Below are 17,382 nucleotides of genomic sequence, written 5' to 3' on the forward strand. Positions count from 1 at the left end.
TTGTAAAAAGAACTAATGAAGCTGCTCTTAGAACTGTCCATGGTGACACAACAAGCCTGTGCACCCACACACATTGTGAGAATGCCAGTCACCCACAGTAATGAGAAAAGGAAACACTGTGGGCAAAGGAAATATATGAATACACTGCTTTTATGGTTTAACTGTGGGGAATCACAACGCTGGCCCACAATATCTTGTGCCAACTGCCAAAAGTGGTAAAGTAATACATAAGGTTGTCTACTTATATTTTTCTTACCGACAAGATGGACTGGTGGGGGGTAAAATCCCATTATCATTATAAATTGCTAATTAAATAATTATCAATTAGATGGGCAGACAGAACTCATTCCAATGAATTCCTTGGAGGGCTTTCAGTAAAGAAAAACAGTAATTTTGATTATTTTTTTTTATCCATACTTCCTGCCTAGGGGCTCTAAATAGAGATGATATATGGTGTATCCCATGTTAGACTTTCACACAGTATATCCCACGTTAGAGCTCAGGGACAAACACTGAACTTTGGAGCGTATATAGATCTTCTTTCAGTTTTCCAGATAAATGGCCTTAATTTCATGACATTAATTAGAAACCCAGGGTTATTTCCTAAGGAATAAAAATAATATTTTCCAGACTTCTATGTGGCTTTGAGAAATCACTTTTTTTTTTCTTCCAAGCAACTGATAATATTTTCTAATGTCATTTCATTTGTTTTTCCTTTCTTTTTATAATCTAGAAATTTCTTTGAAATAAAATATCAAAATATTTAATACGGATAAATATACAGATGTAAAGCATGGTTTAACATCATAAAAGGAGTATTTTTAAGGAAATCTATTCTATTCATCAACATCAAAACCGGTGCAAAATTCAACCTTATGCCCGTAGGTTTTAGCTGTCAAGTTTTCAGATCAGACCCTTGGGAAAAAATACTGTTGTCACAGTATACAGCAACAGAAATGATCCTGTCCTGTGCCCCTTACTCATGTGAGTAATTTTCCCTGAGGTTGGGGGTCCCGCTAGCTTTAATAAAACTTATTCAGCTATAATTACTCACATGCACACAGATCAGTTATACCCACACTTTTCTTGTCCTGAATAAGTTTTCCAAGACAATTAAAAACTGGAATGATGTGCAACTCCTATTAAAAAAAACAAAAAACAAACAAAAAACACACACAAAAAAGCAAAAATAAAAAAAGCTTCAGTTGGCTGTAACAAGGAATATTAAGAACAGAAGTTCTGTAGACTGAAGAGTCACACTAATGTTTGGGACATCATTTTTATTGCTGGCAAACACCAACAAAAAAATTAAGGAACGGAAATGGTAACATGAAAGATGGACTTTTAATTCCAAAGCCATGAACATTTAAATATGAATGGGGCTTGCTGCAATCCTCTATCTTTTGTCAAGAAATATGAAGCTCTGGAACTCCTTTTGTTGCCTTCTTTGTTAACTGTATGAGGCTGAAAGAAGTTAGAGGCCTTGTTTCATTTTCAAGACCCATCACATTGAGGCTCTCAAAAATAAATGCTGATAAATTCATGAAAATGCTGAAAGGTTGATAAAAGGAGAAAACTTTGTTTTCCAGACTCATCTGTCACTGGATGACATACCAGGGATAATCATCACTGAAAACAAACTGCAAGTTTAGATTTTTCAAATTTAGAAAGGGAAAATTAGTTATAGTAAGATATTCCTGGGCACCGATACAAAATACAATTGGCATTATAAATATCTTTTCCCTCAATTTTGACATTTTTCTCTATTAGTTTCTGGGAGATCACAGAATCCTAAGGGAAGCTCCTCAAGGTGACGTCCTCTAATGTGATTTACTTTGAGGAATACTTAATGGAGAAAGGTGCCTACTACATTTTGTTATTGAGTTTTGTTCATGGTTCAGGATTGATCCACTTGAGTCTTTCAGCAGGGAGTAGTTTTCCAGTGTGGCACAGCATGACTCCAAATCAATAAGGTTAATAGATGTGGTGGCCACACAGTCAGAGGTGATGTGCCTGGCATTTTCTGTGCCAATGAAGAAAATTTCTGATGACGAGATGTCATTTTTGTGCCGGCAGTAATGTCACCCTGATTACCTAGAGCACAGAGCCAGTTAGTAAGTTAGCAAGACTGTAAATGGCCCATTAATCTGAATTATGTTTACAGCAACTGTTTGAAAAAATTTTGCTTGCATCCAGATTACCAGCCTCCCTGTTATTCATGAAATGCCATCACCACACTTGCTGTATAAAAATGGTATTGCTGTGGAAAAGGGACTAAATGGGAATGGCTGGTCTGGAAGTGCAATGTATATTTTTAAACTCTTAAAACATATTATAAAACCTGCAAAATGCCAGTCATCAAACAAACAAGCAAACAAACAAACTTACAAGTCATTTTAGAAATTAAATAGATTATATAAGACAAAGGTAAAACAAATATGATTGTCTGATACCATTGAAAAAAAATGTTATAACAATGATGTAACAGCCAAATCTACTGATGTAAAAGAGTGCCATGTGTTGGTCTTTCTGCAGTTCTGATTTTCTCCAACTTTTTAAAATATGCAAACTCTTAACACTGCCTTCTAGAGTACTAGTGGATACATGTTCCCAGATAGCTTGTGCTGTGAAAAAACTGCTGGAGTGGATTGAAAAGAGAAATTTGTCTAATATTCCAATATCTAAATGTCAGGAAATTGTAATTTAGAGTGCTAAAAGATAAACTGAATGGACTACAGTTTACGGCGGCATTAGTTAACAAATGGCATTGAGGGAAGAATTTCCATAATTGAATCATTAACTAAGAAGAAATATTGATTTCCTCCCTGATATTAGTGTATCATCGCTTGTCAAACTTGTACACACCCAAAGAGCACTCAGTGCTGTGTCTACCAGCAGCAATAATGATTTTTATTATGATAATACTGTCAAGAACTATAAAGCAGAGAAAACAGCAAGGTATGTGCATACCGCACCATCCCTGCTCCAGAGATTTCACAGTTAAATTTTTTTGAAGAAAAATTATAGGATGAGTGTGTGGAACAGACTGGATAAAGTGATGGTTTGCATTACAAGGCTCATTCCTTATTGACTTCCTTCCTCCACTGATACTTCTTGATAACTGGTATGGAGTGAGCCAGTTTTACAGTGCCAAATAGTTCTTTTATCTGAAGAACATAACTATATTGCAATTTATATAAATAATTCAAATAACAGCAAAAGTTAGGACTTTTTTTGGCTGTTCTTACTGTTGTCCAATTGAAGTTGAATGTACACCATGGAAGGAGTACAGCATATTCAATGGCTATTTCTATTCTGGTATGCTCATTAAACATGTCAAATATTTGAACAAATCAAGTTGAAATTGAAAGGAAGGACTGAAAGAGACAAGATAAAAAAAAAAAAAAGATCCCCCTTAATTGAGTTTTAACCAGGTAGTACTGATAATTAATCCTTTCTTTTGGCAGTGTGATGAAGATGATGATGATGCAACGTGTAGAATTTGGATCGTAAATTAAGAATGAACATTGGTTAAATATTTGATGGTAACTATTTTTTTGATGAAAGGTTTTATAGACTGTACAATATCATATGTTACCCACAAACTGATCACAGAGCTTAAAAATATCTTGAACACGTAAGGTTTACTCTTTTTGGTACACCTTTCAAGATCTATGTTTCAAGAATCTGTCCATTCAGTGCTAAAACGGAGAGGCGTTATATTTTAGGAAAAGAAGTGTTATTTTCTACCTCAATCTTTCAGCAGGAAAGCAGTTCTTTTGCCAGTTAAACATTCAAAAATCATGTCTCATTTGAATAAATTAACATACTTTGTGGCAAAAAATTAATTCCAAGGAAGGAACAATAAATAGGAAAGCAATTTAAATTGTGTATTTTACAGGGGATGAAAAAAAAAAAAAAGAAAACCCAACATTATCATGCGTATGACAGCTCAGCTAATTTGATGGGCTTTGATGTTAATTTAGGGTTTACTTTAATTTCAAAACATATTTTTTCACTTAATAAGGGAAACAAAAGAAACTTTCAACCAGTTTGTTATCTGGGAATGTTTTGGCTTCTCAAATGTGAGAACATGATTGTTTTTATTTCCAGGAGGAGATAATAACACTGAAGCAATAAAAAAGAGTCAAGGCAGCTTGCACAGCACAGGAAGTTCACAGCCAGAGACTTAATTTCCCACACAATGTACTGTGCAATGGGCCCATTAACATAGATGAATAGGCTCTTTAAAGGGTTTTTTTTCCAGATATGCAGCTGCCGCTGAATGGTGCTATGTTAATAAGGTACTCACATGCCTATTCTTCAGGTACTCTGGCATTCTCTACCTAGGTAATCTCCATATAGGAAAGGCTATTAGGGGTTGTATCTCCTACCACACCTTCAATTATTTTAACACCTGCACTGATAATCCAGGCAAGGTAAACTGGTAGGGGGCCGGGGGTCTAAGTCCATCCTCTTCCCCCCCAAAGTCCCATCTCGGAGGGAGGGGCTTGAGGAAGAAGGGGGGAGGAAAAAGTAAAGTCACTTTTATTACACATCAGTGGGAACATTCTGAAAAAGCTTTCATGCCTAGGAAATTGTTATTTCTTCAAACAACTGACAGCCTGCAGAGGAAACTCTAATGGAAATCCAGCTCATGCATTGTTATGCATGGCCCTCATGTAGATACATGGGGGTGGATTAAGTTAGCTTCCAAAGGGTCTATTGTGTGCAGCATTAATTTGCAGTGCTCTTGATATTTGAGTTTGAAGGTTTTACAACCTTTGTGTTTACTTAGATGCACTATATCCTAGGTTTGTTTATTTCCTTCCACAATCTCTTATTACCCTGTAAATGTTACATTTATCTTTATTAACTTTCAGTATGTTGCTGTAAGTCACAAAGAAGGAAATAATTACAGCCTCCTTGAAATGTATTCGTTTTAAGGGCTTTTTTCTTTTTCCTTCCTGGTCAGTTCTGAGTTATCCGTCTGTAAAAACATTGGCCTTCTTTGTAAAGGAAGAAGAATAGAAGTGTAAAAATTGTGCCATTTATTATTATATAATTATTAAATCAAAGATATATCCTTATATTTCTCATGTCATAAAGGTACAGATAAATTAACGGATCAATATAACCTTCAAAAAGATTGTGAGTCTGCCACTAGTGCAACTATCTTTTATTACACAGATATGAGAAAAAAATGCCTGTATCAACTCATCATGAGCACAATCTTCCCACTATATCCTCAGAATCATTTACAAAGTTATTTATTGTCACATATGGCTCTTCATCTCCCAATATTAAGATAGAAAATAAAAATAAGACTTGTCCTATGCTAACTTAACCTGTGTTATTGTTTTCCTGTATAGATCCATATACACTGTAGACAGGCATTTTTGTAAATTCAACTTTCCAGTGAGATTTAAATTTAGAAGATCCTAATGGCTTTTTATTTGAACTTGTCAGAGATGTCTAGAAGTGTTAGTTTTTCAACAGTGAACTAAGAACTCAAAGTAACTAGTACATTCAAAAGAAGCTATGATCCTAATCTGAACTAAAGGGCTCAATTGAATAAAAATACCTTATGCTCCAGTAACTCAAGTTATGTGTGACTCCTTTCTTCCCCTCCCCCTTTATATGGAAGTCAGTCAGTTAGATGTTTCTGTACTTTAATAGCGCAAAAGAGCTTTCTGTAAAAAGAGTAAGTGCCTGACTTACACTAATTATGGTCTGAGCCATATCAAGTGCATAGTTTTTTTTTCAAAAAACCCACCAAAACTAGCAATGGGGAAGATCCCTTTAAACCACAGAAAGTTTTGAATTCAGGTCTTGATGCTACATAGTGGATTAAGAGAAAAGAAATTACTCATAAAGATCACAACAGCAGAACAGCTGCTTGGAAGTCCTACTTGCTTCTTAGGCTGAGGGCCTCTATTTGAAACCAGTCTGTGAGCAAGGAGAAGTGCAGACTGAATGACAGGAGCCACTGACCTCAGCTGCTGAAGTGAAGATCTTAATCCAACATTTAGAGCTCGGGGTCTTTCCCAGTGTCCTAGGAAATGATAACAGCGGGAACAGAAAGAACTGCATTTCAGAAAGCTGTTTGAAGTACCGTGGTACTGCTGGCATTGTATAAAACAATAGCACAGCTTCTTCTGGAACACGTTAAAAGTATGTGAAACCCTGGCTGGTTTAGGGAATATAGATCTAGTGCTTCTGTTCTCCTTGTTTTGTAACACAAGGACAAGCAGTGATAACAAAGAGATGCAAATTCAAAACCAATCAAAGGAAAGCCTTTTTTTTTCCCTCCTCATTTTGGATAATTAGGCTGTTGATATGCAATATCATAATATTTCACTAAAGTCACATTAAATCCAACAGATTACAAAGAGAAATCAGATATTTGTACAGTACAAGAATCTCCAACATTACTATAGTTAACTTGAATTACTGCCAAGTAAGAAGGGGCCTGCATTTAGAATGTAGGTCCTCACCTGGTATCACAAGATCCTGTCTTCAGCAGAATCCTCAGACCCTGGTGGCTGCCCGAGATACAGCACAGTGGTATCTAAACCACCACTCTGGTACAGTATGAAGTTCATACTTTGCTACATTCCTACAGCGTCCCTCACCTTTAATCATCGAGTCACATTTCTTCTTTTTTTTTTTTAAACAAAGCTGCAAGAAACACAACAAAACAGGAGGATGTTTGGTTTGGTTTTAAATGATGGATAATTCCAAGTTGATTTATTTTTTTTTTTCCCTTTCAAAAACAACAAGAAGTGAACATTACAAAGCCTGACTTGCTATTGTAAAAGCAGGTAAAGCTCTTCCAGTCATAGCATCCACAGAAAAACTTCTATACTGAAGACCTCCCACAAGTTATCAAAGACTGTATTATGGAGATTTAAAACACTCTTCTCTCTTCATTAAATGGAAGAACAGGTGCGACCACTGCAATCAGGCAGAGATTGCAGGCTTTTCTTTCTTTCTTTTGCAACTGTAAAAACATTTTTGATCCTTGTTCTCCTTCCTAGAATGGTAGATATTATTCCGTAGATCCAGTCATAATAATGTCTTTACAGGCACATGAGGCTGCCTCCTATCTGTATATTTTTGGAACATTAACATTTACTGTGTTTATGTATTTCTCTATCAGAGCTGCTATTTATTTAATACAGGAAGTTATTGCATGTTAATTCTGTGCAGTTTTTTACAACCTTCCCATATTCCAAAAGAGGAGCCATATACAAAGAGTACATTATGCAAGTGAACCAGACTTCTGTATTTTCTATCTGTGCCTTTTTAAAGCAATCATTCCAAGACACACATGATCTGAAATGCAGTGATAAACGTTCAGCATATTAAAGAAGTCTGATTTGTCCTTGGTTTCATAGTGTGCACAGTACTTGCATTGCCTAGGTCTCCCTCAACTCTTTGCCAGCCCAGGAAGGGCAATCTATTCCAGCACTTACAGTGACTCATGCCTATCTGTTCCCTGCACTCAGCGTCATGGAAAGGTGTAGCTCAGACCACACTAATCCCCCCACCAACATCTTCCATGAAGGGGGTCATGGAGGTGTCTGCGCCTCCACTTTCCCCTTCTCTGGACCCAATCAAGAATGGGCAAAATGAGAAGCAGTCACATTTCGTGCATTCTTTAAAGACAAGAAATAGTCTATTTCATAATCTTCTCCTTTTGACTCATACAATATTAAATGCTTAATAAATACCTGCAATTAACCACGACAGGAATGAGATGAAACTCAACAGTTTCCCACTCAGGCAAAAAGCTGGCTACAAAATCTTCAAAGTTGGTTACCCTTCCAAGGTCTCTCAGTGTGAACAGTTGACAGGTATCCAGGAAAGCAGAAGTGGTTGGAGGAACTGCATGTTGGAAGAGAATGAAGATAAATTAGTGTTGACAGTCTGCATCGCTGAGATGGTAAAGGACACATTTTAAATCTGTCATTTGGAGGTTTGTGACCTCTGTTTATAAATAAAATTACAGGCACTCTCTTGAAAACAGGAACCATTGGAAAGGAGCTGGCCAAGAGGAAGAAAAGTTTAATAAGAGAAGCATTATAAGGAAAAAGTAAACACAGAGGGAAGCAGAGAAAATAAGGTATCAAAATAAAGAAAACAGAAAATAGAAAATATTTGCACAAAGTAGAATACAAGTTTTAGAAACAGTGTGCATAGGTGACACTGAGAACATGAGGTGAAGAAAGAGGATGCCTATCTCATTTGGAGAATGATATTACTCTATTAAGAGAGAGGAAAACCTATTTTCTTTACACTGATGTGAAACATAAAAAAGCAAGTAATCCTATGCCTCTGATTACCCCCTTCTGTGTTCATATTGCTCAGGTGCATAAGCACCCTGTTAACCAGGATATACTTGTCAGGCTGACCTGTTCAGTACAAGCCTCTTGTGGATGTGTCATGTTGCTACCTCACCAACCTTCAAGAATGAACTGTTCAGAATTTCACCAAAACAGAAAAAAGGGAGAATAACGGTGACAACAACCATTCTTTTTCTTGTGCTCTAGTGGTCATTTTGCTCTGAAGACCTGAGCAGCTCTTAACTGCAGACTCCAGAAGGATGTGGCTCAGAAGCAACCAGCCCCGTTGCCGAGCACCGTGATTTTTTTACAGATTGTTCAAACCATCACAGAAGCAGGGGCAGAGCCTGCAGGGAGCAGAGGTAATCACTTTTACATCAAATATCTGGAAAAGATGTGGGCTATGGGCAGGAAAAAGGGACGCGGGGGGAAGGAGGAGATGCAGGAAATGACAGCGGAAGAAAAAGCCACTGAAAATAAATCCAGTGCCTCATAGGAAGGTGTGACATTGCAGTAAGGCTGGAGACAAGACTAAGGGAGGAGGACCACACATCTACATCTTGCACATTTTATTCTAATGTGCTCTTTTGCCTTTATCTTTTTTTTTCCTGTTGCTTTTTTCATGCTGTCTGCAAAGTTTTGCAAAAGATTCCCACTGCCAAAGCCAACCAAGACAACTGGGTACTGAGATGGTGCTTCTTATCTACGGACCTTTGTTTTCTATTTTGTTCTTCTGAGATGGGCTGCTAAGGAAATAAGGTTCCCATGTAATTTCAGTGACAAGTGAATCTGTTCTTTTGCTTAAAAAAAAAAAAACAAAACCAAAAAAAACCCTCATTTTCATATTTCCATATTTAATTTTAGCACTTGCATGTACGTTTCTGTTATCTTTCAGCCACATGTTGCTATTTGTCTCTGTAGTGGAGGATTTCTTTTTTTCCTCCTTTTTTTTTTTTATTTTGACTGTGGGCTATGTGAAGCCTGACTTGCATTTAAAAGATCCACAGGGGAAAAAAAAACAACCCTCTAGTCCTCACTGAGATACAGAGAGCTGGCATGCTGCATGCTTTGTGAGAGCACTCCACCATCTCAGGTAGCAGGACACGTATGCCCAGCATCTTGCACTCACACACCAACAGCAGTGCTCAGTGCAGTGTCTCAGGGAAAATCAACAGACATGGATGAGGGGGGGCTTGAAAAAAATGAACCACTGGCTGTTCCAAAAATCAGTCAGATTTGGCTGACAGTACACTGTTTTAACACTTGTCCAGCCACTATGCAACTTCCACAGAGGACAAACAGATGAAACTTGGGCAGAAGGAGCACTCAGAGATTTACGAGACCATTTCAGACTATCTGATTGCAGTTAGACTGTTGTTTATGTTAGTCACCGCTCAGCTATCCAACTTGCAACGAGAACCAAGCTCCTAAGATATCTGGGTGCTTTTGAAAAGGTTACGTGCAGTCATAAGCAGGCTGTCAAGACTCATTGTTCAGTCAGCATTAGTGAAGCAGCTCATTGCTGTGATACATCTTAACTCGGCTGCAGCAGCACTTGGACAGACAGTATTTCTGCTGTTCTTACTGGCAGACAAGGTTTCAGACAGACTCTGGTTATGATTTAGTCTTGGTCTGCGTGCTCAAACTCCTTCTGCAGCCAACACAGGGACTGCCTTCAACACAAGAGAGAGCAACTGCAATCAATTTTCTGTTTGAACAATATTTGGGTTGTCATTTCATCAGTGGAGCACAGCCACTCATGTTCTGCTCTGATTTGCTCCCAGACTATAAACACTTTTGAATTGTCCATGAAAAATGTATGCACTGCATTTGCCCTGCAAGTTTCTTTTCCTCAGAAGGGATGTTGCATCTAGCTCACTGCTGTTTCTGGTGCCATCATGGGGCTGCCAATCCCACCAGCATTCCTTCGCCCTGATAGGCAAGCTCTACTCTTACATTGGAAAAAAACAATTAAATACACGATTTATTAATTTTTCTCCCAGTGACAGATTTAGAGAGTGGTACTCAAGAAATACAACAGAGTGTGGTGTGCATTCTCCTAGTGCATTCTCCATCCCAATTCCCCTCCTAGTTTTCTTTCTGTAGTTACAACCTTCCCCCCATGATGCCCAGACACCATCCAGGTCACTCGTTTGTAGTTCTCAGTGTTCATGAAGTCACTCACCTTTGCACACATTCTCTTCCTCTCCATCACTGCATGTTGGCCAACTCTCTTCCATAGATTTTGTCAGCACAAGCTTTGACGGATCAGACTTAAATCTATGCCATACCTTAACTACAGTACTGACTGCATTCATTCAGGTGTACAACATTTATAAGTACCACAAATTTACCATCATATATAAAAGCGTACTGTCATAAAGCTATACTGTGGTTGACAAAGACATATTCCAAGCATTCATCCCATTAAATGTGACAGATTTTCTGCTCCAAATACCTTTCATGAAGCTAGAAGCTTTCTGTCAATTCAGTGTGATAGAAAAGGGTCATGTGACATTAGCTCACAACATGATTTGCCTTAATAAATACAATAACTTTCCTAAAATGTGTCACCTATCCTCTGCCTACCTAACATCAGCTGGAAAACCTCTTGCGTTTGCCACCATGACCAGCAAACATCAGAACAATTCAGCATCATGTCTCTCAATGTCTTACAGGATGACCCCATTGAGATATTTGTGACAGAATATGACAATCTGGAAATATCTCCCTAAGCACTTAAGACATCTCTGCAAGCCTTTTGGGTACCATACAATGTTATGAGACTCCACACATGCATACAATTATTCCATAAACCTCTGTGCAGGGATAGGTCTTCAGTTTTGCATAGTTTTATGATGAGGTTCAGTTGTGGCAGAGCTGTGCATTACCTGGCATTTCTTTGAGCAGGGGGACGTGGAAGCTTAGGACATGACAGGGCAAAAACCAGTCATCACTCAGCAGAATATCTTCTGTTTTTGCAGTCAGTAAAGCCCAAGAAGACAGTGCTATGAGAAGACAAGACACAGTAGTTACAACCCAAGGAGCAAAAAAATTGATTATCCAGGGGGAAAAATAAAGAACCTACAGAAGAGATACACAATGTGGATATTAAGATCTCTAGTTGCAGATTTATAACTTGATTTTTTTCCCAGAGATGGCAATGTTATGTACAAAGAAACAGATTCAGTTTGGTCAGTTTAGTTTCCAGTCAGTTTAGGATTCCATTGTTGATAACTGATAAAGACTACATTACCTTGCACTGGAACTGCCAAATTTTGAACTTAACTATTACTAGTAAAAAGACATGAAAATGAGTCTTTGGAGAAGTATTTGAAAAATTAGGGAAAAATTAATAGCTTTCATGAAGTTTCTTCAGCTTGTGAATCTACCTGCAATTATTTTTGAGTTTCCCTTATAAAAATTAAATAATCTAGAGTTACTAGATGACTATTTTATTAAATATAATTATTAACTGAAAAAGTGATTTTTTCCCCAAAACTTCGTAGTTTAAAGGTTTAACTAGTCCATTTATATGAAAATCCTGAAAAAAGATTATACACTTTTTTCCCACACTTTCTTTACATCCTATGGAAAATGTAGCACTTTCCTTCTGGAGCAGTTAACATAAAAGATCATGCTTAAGAGAAGCTTTTCTTCTGCAAAAGATAATCTGCTTTCAAAGATATAAGTTTGACAATCAAGTGGTCTAATTGATTGAACATTTACAAATACTTCATAATTAAATTTGTGCCAAACTATGTGAAAAAGATTAATGTTCCGCTTCCCCAAACTGTTTCTCCCTCATGTTTTTTTTTTGTGTGTGTGCATGTGTGAACTGAATCTTTGGGAACTCCTTCCAGTTGATGCATCATTGAGGTGGTTGAACACATTGCATTATGGCAGTCTGTCACATCAGTGTTTCACCCTGAGATACTGGACTTGACACACTGGGAAAGAAAGTTAGACAATCCAAAATTCCGGGGAGTCATGTTTCTTTTGAAACTTGAAGACAGAATTTTGATCTACTTATCTCCGATTGTAGCAAGAAAAAAGAGGTTTAAGTAATTATAGTATTACTTTTGAAACATTAAGAGGAAGTTGATATAAATAATAAGGTCTTACTGGTCCTACATCTTGTTGGAAGTAACCAATGCTCTGTAAACAACTTTCTATTTTGGTGAACCACTCGAAGTAGTTATGGCGACACAGTACACGGATAGAGTCTGACACATGGGCAAACAAAATGTGGCACTGCAGTACTTGTATGCAATAATGCCTTGAATAGAAGTAGTTCTAATGCTTTCACTACCATATGAACTCTTACCTAATGCCTTGGTATTGATTGAAATTTTGACTCCAGACAACCTACCTTGGACAGTATTTCAGTCAACTGACACTAGACCTAGTAAATGAAAATCTGTAGTAGTTTTGGGGTTCCATCTTGTATTTCCAGAGGAAGAATTGCAAATTTATTGAAATACAAAGCTTAACTTGAGGAGTTATGCAGAATGTTCCTACCGTTAACTTTAACCAGAATGTACAGCATATTTTTGTGGCGATTTTATCACACAGACAAAAAATAGTTGTCAAGATTACAAACAACACTGTTTCAGTGTTGTAGTGCAAGTGGGTTAGGAACAGGACCTGGAAATTCTACTTTTTTAGCTTTAATCAACATACAATAATGTGGATGAGTAATTAATATGGAAACAAGGGTGAAGATGGATTGCCACAGTTTGGAGGAAAGAGTGCCATCTGGACAATATTGCCAGCTCAAGATTATATACAAGTCTGTTATTTAGTTTTTGTTTTCAACAACAGAGAATACGTGATATATTAAGTCTAACAACAAAAAGCCAATGTTCATAAACCTTAATATCAAATGATGTTTGAAAACAAGACACTAGTTTTTATGTATGCATTGCACACTGATGTTTCTATTATTTCTATTATTTAAAGTTTCTTCAAAATGAAAGTCATGACTTTAAGCATGTGGATTAATAGCAGCATTTGTTGAAAATTCTAAAATTTGCTCCACTTTGGCAAGCTTTTGTAGAGCTTTTGTGCAAGGAATGAGGAGTATTACAATAATGTTAAATCTCCAGTGGATTCCTCCATGGATTCTCTTTATTTGAATTCTCTATGGCATCCTAGATCCAAGTTTCATGTCAGAATCCTTTGTCTCCTTCTTTTTATCTCAGAATTACTGGTAAATGACCCTTACTGGCAACATTTCTCTTGTGATAAAGTACTGCTTCTTACAATATCCATTACAGATCACCTGATTCTATACTAAGTGTACAAGGTCTCAGAGTGTCCTCTCAGATTTACACAACTATAGAAAGCAACTTAAAAATTAACCACATAACCAACCCCAAACTGCTCAAAATGTACAAATTTCTCATTATAAATAAAAGAATCAAAACCATTTGAAGGCCCTAGGGCCATGACAATTTTTTAGCATAACATGCATTAAAAATTAAAAATTAAAAATAGAGAGGGCTCTATTTCAGCCATGCCTTTTTATCTGCTTTCCACCTTTCATCACATCTTCCATGTGCATGAAGAAACCATCACTACCAGAATAAATGACAAATGTTGGAAGAGGTATCACATTTATCCAGAAGTGAATGAGGTGCTAAATTAACACCAAACACACAGCTGAAAGTTCTTCCTCAGACTTTGCTATGGTCTCATCCTTACTTATTACTTACTCATCCTAATTAATACAATCTTTTATGAGCTTCCATGAAGTTAAATATACTTTTATTATCCATTTGATCTTGGTTCAATTCCCAACCCACTTCAGACTAAGGCCTAAGTCTTTGTAATAAAAGGAACTTAATTCTAGTTTGTAATTAATTATTGCAGTTTGAATGAAGTTCCAGGGGAAAAAAAGTGTGTATTTTTCCACAGCAATTTACTCTCGTGCTTGAGTACTGACCAATTTGTGTTGAACAGAACAGCAGAAATACAAATACCTTGGAGCACAGCATGGAGCAGCTCTAGGGCTGCTCAGGCTACGTACTTCTCCCTGCAAGACCAGGAGAGGCTGGCTGTTTCACAAGTCAGCAGGCACACTGCATACATCCTTGTTAATGTAGAGATGTTCCATGTAAGCTAAAATGCAGCAGTGGGGCTTCATTCCTTAATGGGGGCACAGTCCTTGTCCAAATCTCATCGTCTCAGTAAAACGGCACAAGTTTCTTTGCCAAATTGTCTCGTAAGACCACAATGGGATCTGGATTTACCCACTGCCACAGGGTTTAATGACATTAAGCACAGACTGAATTACACCTCCACTTGTAATTTCCATCTGATAAAGGACCAAGAAATACAAAAGGCTGAATACATATATACAACACCGGTAAATGGTCAAGCACAGTGAGCCATAGCATGTAGTATTTAACCCTCACACAACACAACTCATGGCATTCAGAAAGGGATATGTTACTACAAAGCTACAGAACATTACAGAACAAATAAATAAAAATTGAAGTACTATGAGATTAACTTTTACAAAATCTGTTGCTAAAGGGGTCCCATTAAGCCACTACTCCCACAACCCACAGCAAGGACTCAAAGTCATGACTGCAAATAACTACATGAGAACTAGAGGAATGGCTTCAAAGCTTTGTGTTTTGCAAAATAATTGAAAAGTTAATAGAGCTCAATTTGCAAAATGCATGTCAATTTTCCAATTGTGGCATAAAGAGCTGCAGTTCAAACAAATGATCGTCAACATGGCTAGAAGTTTATCTAAACTGAACATCACTGTCATTAAGAAAAAAATCAGTGAAAGTAGAGGTAAGGGATGGCTGCAGAACAATAGCACCATTTTCAAATTACAAAAATAGAGCCTTGACTTATAATAGAAACCAGAGCTAAAAGTTGAACGCCAGCTATTTTTTTTGTTTTGTTTTGTTTTAAGCTTTCATGTTGACCTCTGCTCTACGCAAACTTAAATCTGTTTCACATCAGAAGCTGCAGGGACATGGGAGTACATGGGAAAAGAATATGTCTGGCAGCTTAGAGAGGACCAGCTAGATTTCCTGAGCTCCAGTGGGATTGGTGACATAACTAAAAAGCAACAAACAGCAGGTGAGAGGAAGGATTTAAATATAAATAAGAACACTTTGAAGCCATAGGTTTTTATTGATCACATTCACATTTGTAAATCAAAGTCATAGTTTTTTTTAGAAAAATATGTAACTAAGTAAGAATCCAAAACCAAGATACCAAGAAAGAAAAAATATATATACTAGAGAAAAGTGAAAGTATGGAATAATGTTGATAAATACTCTCTGGCCTAAAAAAATAAAAATAAAAATAAATAAAAATCAGCTAAATGCCCTATTTTCTTTAATTAAAAATAACTGAATTATTTAAGGATTTCTGACTGAATTAAATATTGAAGACACATCAAGATCTGACGAGTGATGTGATTAGTGGTTTACACAGTCATTAAGATTTGCCTGCCCATTTGGACCCAAACTCAGCCTCTAATTAGAAAAACTATCAGAAATTCAGTCCCACAAACTCAGTATATAAATACTACATGGTTAGTTAGTAGCATGGTTAAAAATATTAATTTGCAGAATTCACCCTTTAGTAAAAGATCAGAGCTCAGTTTTTTTTTTTGTTTTGTTTGTTTGTTTTTTTTAAGTATTCAATATATACAAAGAGACTACAACCAATTAAATGGCCATGGTTTAACAGTTAGGATTTGCTGTCCTACTAAAGGTGCTGTTCACGCTCTGTCTGTAGGATCAGAGTTCAAATAGCAGTGCATTCAATCTGGAAAAAAGTGGTGGTTACAATAGCCTAGTAATAACAGCTGCAGATAACAATCTGAAAAGCTGAAACCACTGAAACATGATGGTTTGCAGTTAGAAAATATTTGTGTGTTTTACCAGAAAGTAACCCATTACCCTGCCAAAAGGGAAAAATAAAAATCCACTGGGAAGACAAAATTAGATCAGAGCTCCCTTAAACAGAAGGAAATCCAGTCTCACTGAACACAGACATGATCATTCAGATGGCATTTCTATCAGTTCATTCCTTTAAAACTCAGTTTAATGCTATGTTAGCAATTTTCCCTTACCAAACACCAGTGTGTATGTGCAAACTGGCTTGGAGGAGTAGGCCCATTAGAAGGTCCTTTATAGGGAACCCACAATCACGTGCTACAAGCAGAAGCACAGATTCACCCCCTCATCTTTAGGCAGATAGCTGCAGTTATGAAGGCTGTAAAAGAGTCTTACCAGCTCATGGAAGATGTCCAGTTTGCCACTTATAGTGCCCAATAGCGGATGCTTGGGTATCACTGCAGGAAAGAAACAAACATTTGGTGATTTTTCCCCAGAAAACTCTTCCATCCTCCAAAAGTCTGCATTGTAGAGAGTTCCAATTGGCAGTTTTTGGAAAATTTGTCTTCCATGAACTTCTCCCATGAATGGTCAGTACCACAGCATGTGAGGACAACACAGAGTAATAACCCATCAGTGGGAAATTATTAACTCTTAACAGCAAAGGCATGGTGTGGAGTTTGTGGCACCCTGTGGTCTACTCTGAGTCTGCAAATGCTGCCTTCATTAAACATATGCCTTTGGTATCAGAAAAAAACAGTAGGCACTTCTCCTTCTCCACTGTAGTCATGGTCCTTGAAATATTTCTTATGCAGCAAGGATACATCTTCCAATCCCAATTTCCCTGGCTGAAGAATTTGGCTTTTTGGCCTATGCAGCATTCCTTGTGTAAAGGATGTGAAATCAGAACTCCATGCATCCAGGGCTGCTCTTCTGCTGATCTTCCATGGAAGAGATGGGAGGAGGTTCAAACATCTTCACCTCATATTTTAGGACTCACCTGCTACAGGTTGAATTATTCTCTGAACATTTCCGGTGGCTTTCTTTCTTTCTTTTTTTTTTCTTTCTTCTAAAGAAAAGAGTGAGCCTTTGTAGCTCTTCTGCTTATTAAGACTTAATTTAGATGCCAGGTTGGTGTTTTGAAGATGGCAGAATTATATCAA

At 37.2% G+C, this 17,382-nt stretch overlaps 1 long non-coding RNA gene across 1 annotated transcript; it reads right to left on the reverse strand.

Annotated features, from left to right (window-relative positions):
* Positions 1 to 7,840: 7,840 nt before the first annotated feature.
* LOC149916612 (uncharacterized) lies at positions 7,841 to 16,677 on the reverse strand. The gene is made up of 3 exons (XR_016469872.1): positions 16,616 to 16,677; positions 11,240 to 11,356; positions 7,841 to 7,890 (listed from the first exon to the last, which is right to left on the reverse strand). It is a non-coding gene; the product is annotated as an uncharacterized LOC149916612 (long non-coding RNA).
* Positions 16,678 to 17,382: the final 705 nt, after the last annotated feature.

The sequence above is a fragment of the Phasianus colchicus genome, chromosome 10 (genome assembly GCF_987193195.1).
Source record: "Phasianus colchicus chromosome 10, bPhaCol1.hap1.1, whole genome shotgun sequence".
Classification (NCBI taxonomy): domain Eukaryota; kingdom Metazoa; phylum Chordata; class Aves; order Galliformes; family Phasianidae; genus Phasianus; species Phasianus colchicus.